Source organism: Monodelphis domestica, chromosome 5 (genome assembly GCF_027887165.1).
Source record: "Monodelphis domestica isolate mMonDom1 chromosome 5, mMonDom1.pri, whole genome shotgun sequence".
NCBI lineage: Eukaryota > Metazoa > Chordata > Mammalia > Didelphimorphia > Didelphidae > Monodelphis > Monodelphis domestica.
The window spans coordinates 264,338,720-264,344,216 of record NC_077231.1 but is presented as its reverse complement, the minus strand read 5'-3'; the positions used below and the strand labels follow the sequence as shown (position 1 = coordinate 264,344,216).

Below are 5,497 nucleotides of genomic sequence, written 5' to 3'. Positions count from 1 at the left end.
ATGAGGGGATACCCATCAATTGGGGAATGGCTGAACAAATTGTGGTATATGTTGGTGATGGAATACTATTGTGCTCAAAGGAATAATAAAGTGGAGGAATTCCATGGAGACTGGAACAACTTCCAGGAAGTGATGCAGAGCGAGAGGAGCAGAACCAGGAAAACATTATACACAGAGACTGATACATTGTGGTACAATCGAAGGTGATAGACTTCTCCATTAGTATCAATGCAATTTCCCTGAACAATCTGCAGGGATCTAAAAAAAAAAATACTACCCACAAGCAGAGGATAAACTGTGGGAGTAAAAACACAGATGAAAAACAACTGCTTGACTACAGGGTTGGAGGAGATAAGACTGAGGAGAGACTCTAAATGAACACTATAATGCAAATTCCAACAACAGGGAAATGGGTTCGAGTCAAGAACACATGTGATAACCAGTGGAATCATGGGTCAGCTATGGGAGAGGGAAAGGCGGGGGGGGGGGGGGGGGGGGGGGAAGAAAACGATCTTTGTTTCCAATGAATAATGTATGAAAACGACCAAATAAAATAATGTTTAAATAAAAAACAAAAAAAAACAAAAAACCAACAACTATTAAATATAATTACTTCCATAAAAAAAAAAGTCATTCCTTTTAATTCCATGTTAGTGTTCAGTTTTTAGTCTCTAACGGAGAACCATTCTTTGAGGAAACCTTCTCTTCAACTTCTGTAAGTCTTTGAATTAGCCATTTCTCTGGAAAGAACAGTCTAAGTTCATGATCAGTATAAAGCCAGATATCATCTAGAGTTCCTTTCTCTGTGGCAGTTTTCTCTAGCCACCTCTCAGCAAATTTTTTCTCTGCATAAGTTATTGATAAAAACTGTCAACAAATAGAGATAAAGGGTCAGCTGGGTGGTGCAAATAGAGTGCCAGACCTGGAGTAGGGAAGACCCAGATTCAAATCTGGCCTCAGACACTTTCTAGCTGTGTGACCCTGGGCAAGTTAATAGACTCCATTTGCTTAGCCATTGCCCCTCTGTCTAAGAGTTATTACTAAGATAGACAGTTAAGGGTTTATTTTTAAAAATTAATATAGTAAAGATGTAGAGGGAGGGAAAAGGGTCCTTGCTATATTTGCTTATAGCAAAAAACTGGGGTGGTTAACTAATACCATAGAAATTGTTATGAGATTTGAACCACATAACTTTTGAGATCACTTCAGGTTCTAAATCTCCAACCCTAGGGAAGGCAACTGAATGAAATAAGCCTGCCCAAAGTAGAGAGTTAATTTTAAGAAGTAGCATGAGAAAAAGTTAAGAAAGCTCTTAGATAGGAAATAGGAAGCCATAGAAGATTTTTGAGCTGGAGAGTGATGAAATGGAAGTGATGTTTTAGGAATGTAGCACCTAAGGGCTTCTCTCCTTCACCCTAAGTTCAAAGCAAATTATGGGAATGAGTAACCCTCCATTCAAAATCATAGTACATGCATTCCCATCAATGATTTTCATTTACCAACCAATCAGAAGACACATTAAAAGCAAAATACATTTAATTAAACATCATAGCAACATCTGGAGAGAAATGATTCCCTCATGCACCAAGAGTTCTGCTCTCTCACAGGTTATACTCCAGCAGTAGGGGAGGAATAGGGGCAGCTAGGTGTCTCAGTGAATAGAAAGCCAGGCTCAGAGACAAGAAGTCCTGGATTCAAATCTGGACTCAGACACTTCTAGCTGTGTGACCCTGGGCAAATCACTAAATCCTAATTGCTAGTTCTGACCTCCCCTCCACCTTGGAACCTGGAATCTAGTCTTAGAGTCTAAAATGGAAGGTAGGGATTTAAAAAAATAGAGGAGGGAACACTTTGAGGACCATGTATCTACATCCTCAAAGCAACTCATATCTCTAAAAATACTATATCTTGACTCTAAATGATTACCCTGGTACAAATATTAATAATATGGAAAAAGGTCTTGATCAATGAACATGTTAAACCCAGTGGAATTGCGTATCAGCTATGGGAGGGGCTTGGGGATAGGGGAGAAAAAAACATGAGTCTTGTAACCATGGAAAAATATTCTAAATCATCTAATCAAATAAAATTTTCAAAAAATAAAAATACTACATCCTCCTCTGAGTTGAGGTCATCTACTTCTCTAATCTCTCAGCTGTGTCACTCTCTGATGGTCATCTTTTCAGAGCCATTCTTTTCTATCATCTTTTGGGCCTTAGATACAATGATGATCCCTTCCTCTTAGAGCAAATGTTCTTTAACCTAAGGTTCTAGGAACTATATTCCAATAGAATGGGTTTCCTTTGTAATCCTATGTATTTTGTTTATATTTTAAAAGATTATTCTGAGAAGGGATTCTTAGGCTTCACCTGATTGCCAAAAAGGTCCATGACACATATACAAGGTGATAACTGGTTATATGGATAATCACAGGAATTATTGAATCATCTTTCTCTCTTTTTTCCCTTTAGAAAAGAAACACAAATAGCATAACAAGAAAACTAGTTATAAGGATCCCTTAGCCAGGAATTGACCAAAGTGAAAGGTTGATTTTTGACTCTTTGACTCCCAAAGGACCTGAGCTTTGAGCTCTGTCACCTCCAGGCAGGAGATTAAAGAGCTCTAACCTCTACAGCTAAAAAGTTCTTCCTCAGAGAGCAGGAATACCTCAGTGAGAATTTGGCTCTATTTTTATGCAAACTACAGCCAACTGGCTAAAGAAGACCTTAAATTTTTTTGTCTTAGGAGCTGATTCTTCTCCAATCTTTTGGACTCTCTTCAACCCTTATCTGATTTATAGTCAAGAAATTCCTTCTAATTCATATCATATCAACAGTCTGGGCAAATCACCTCAGGAGGTCCACTTTAATAAATTCAAAGAAGTTTTAATGAGGAGACTCATACCAATTCCCCACCCTGTTTTGCCCCTAATGTTCCATGCAAATCATGGAGGCTGAGCTGAGTGGTAAAAATTGAAAAGAGACCAATTTCCCATCAGACAAAAAAAAAATCACTGTGTTCCCCAGAGAAAGTTCAGTTAGGCAGCAATATACAGAATAAAATGGAAGTGGGAACAGCCTGGAGACAAAAAGTCCAGTTAGGAGATTGTTGGAATAATCCAGTCAAGAGATGACAAAGATGGCACTGGAACTGGAAAGTAATGGCCAGATCCAAAACTGATTATGAAGGAAGTAAACAAGACTTATTACATGAGAGAGACAAAGGAGAAGGTCCATTTTTCTCATGTAAATTCATCCTGGTTAAATGAACAACTTTGGTTTGAAATTAAATTTTTTTCAACTAACATAGATTTATTTTTATTTCCCCCTCTCCTCACCCCAAACAGGAGTTAGCAAACTTTCACAGATGGAAGAAAGATTCTTGGCAACTCCTTTTCTTCTGGATTGGGGGAATTGAATCAATCAACAAGCATTTATGAAGTTTCTTCTCTATGCCAAACACTGGAGATAAAAGGAAGAAAACAAAGGTTTCACCCTAAGCACATTCTCAAAACTGTTTGAAAAATGGAAAAAGCTTTGCTCCCCTTCCTAAAATGCATTCTTCAGTGTTATCCACCCATCCAAACTGTACTCATCCTTCAAGCCACAGACCAAGTCCTACCTCGTTTATTGAAACCTTCTTCAATAACTCCAGCTTTTGTTTCTTACTCTCTCTGAATTCCTATGGCATGAATTTTCTGAAATCATAGACTCCAGTACTAAATCCACAGATCCTAATTTGTGGACCAAAGAAACTGGGATGCAGTGAGGGTGAAAGGGGCACCATGATGTTATTTCAAGGGCTCCCCAAGCCCATGTTGAATTCATATATGTGTGTGTGTGTGTAAATTCTATTGTGTATATATATATATATATACATATATATATATATTCTATAGGCTGAATAATGTATTTCCTGATTAGCTGTATGATTTTTTCCTAATGAAAATGTTATTGCGGTCAATAAAACATTCATTCTTAGTAGCTTCTGGTCTTTGTGGACTTTCTTTATCAAAGGACACTAAACCAACAAGTACTTTCCCGTGGGGGTCTGCAAATCGTTTTGATGCTAAATGGGACTCCTCATACTTGAAAAGGTTGGGAGTCACTAAACGACATCTAGTTATGTGACATAGGGTGGGGATAGTAGACAGAGGCTGGTAGGTGGCCATTGCTAAGAGCCAGTCGGGGTCTGGTTCAAAGCTGAGGTCTTTTGCCAAAAGGTGTCAATATGGGGAAGTACAGGAGGAAGTCAAAGTGCAAGAGTACTGCTAGGAATGAGTAATCTAGAAACCACTTACCAGGTAATCAAGCCAGGAAGCGAGCAGAGGTGAGGGTGGGCTCAAACCGGCTTCCCAAGGTTTTAAGTATGCCCCACCTCTACCGGGTCCTACTCCCGGGCAGCTGCTGTTCCGTAGAGATAGAGAGAACCCTGAACTTCCGGCTAGAAGACCCCAGGCTAAAGTCCCCTTTTCTCCACTTAATTATTGGCTTATCACGTGCAAATCACCTCACAACTTGGAACTTGTTTCCATATCAATTAAATGGGAATACCGTTTGTCCGACCTATCCCCTGTGGTTGTTGTGATAATCAAATAAGCAAAATATACGGGAAAGAACCCGGAATAACGTTTTTTTGTGATTCTCTAATTATGTCTCGCCATCCCCCACCCCCACCCAGTAGATTGTAAATACTTTGAAGGTAAGAACCAGCACCTATATTTCTTTTATATCTTCCACAGCAACCAGCACAGTGCTAGGCACTTCGTGGACGTTTGTCAATCAAGAGGGGAAATGTTGATTGACAGCTGCGTAGTTAAGTATTCTGCCCGATAGCTCACACTCTGGGTGAGAGTGCTTTGTGCTCTCAAAAGAAAATTCCCTTGAAATCGTTGAGCTTACAAGTATTTCAGAGCCAGTGACTATAGAATGCTAAAGCTCTGTCAGCAGTCCGCACATAATCAACTCTTTGAGCTGTTTTCGTTTCTTTCTGCTCTGAAAGTCTGAACTCCAGAAAGCCCCTTCCCCCGCAATGACAGCTGCAGCAACAATGGAGAAAGTCCAGGGCAGCCAACAAATCACACCACCGTGGAAATTTTAGGTCAGTGTATTTGGATTGTTGGCTGCACAATGAGACAAGGGGTCAGAGATTAAATTTCACTTCCCATACGCAACAAGGGTTAGTGTGAGCCCCTCAAAACTCTCTCTTTAAGCTGGTGTATGCCTATGGCAATTTTTGCCCTTGTGGCAAATAGTCAGAATTTTTTCACTGTGGTTCATGAAAACCTTTTTATAAAAGCCATAAAATAATTTCTCCACGGTCTTTGCCTGAACAAGACTGAGAAGAGCTGTGATTTTTTTTTACTCTGTGAATCATTCAATTTTCTATTTTTATATTACTTTTAGTATTCCTAAATATGAAATTATCCTCCCTAGGGGGCAAAATTCCTATATGAATATATATATATATTCTTAATTGTGGGAATTTTGGGAAGCTA

The 5,497-nt window shown here is 39.1% G+C and overlaps 1 long non-coding RNA gene across 1 annotated transcript; it reads right to left on the bottom strand.

The window, feature by feature from the left end:
- Positions 1-507: 507 nt before the first annotated feature.
- LOC103106811 (uncharacterized) lies at positions 508-5,127 on the bottom strand. Its single transcript, XR_473457.3, has 3 exons — positions 4,716-5,127; positions 4,301-4,406; positions 508-3,461 (listed from the first exon to the last, which is right to left on the bottom strand). It is a non-coding gene; the product is annotated as an uncharacterized LOC103106811 (long non-coding RNA).
- Positions 5,128-5,497: the final 370 nt, after the last annotated feature.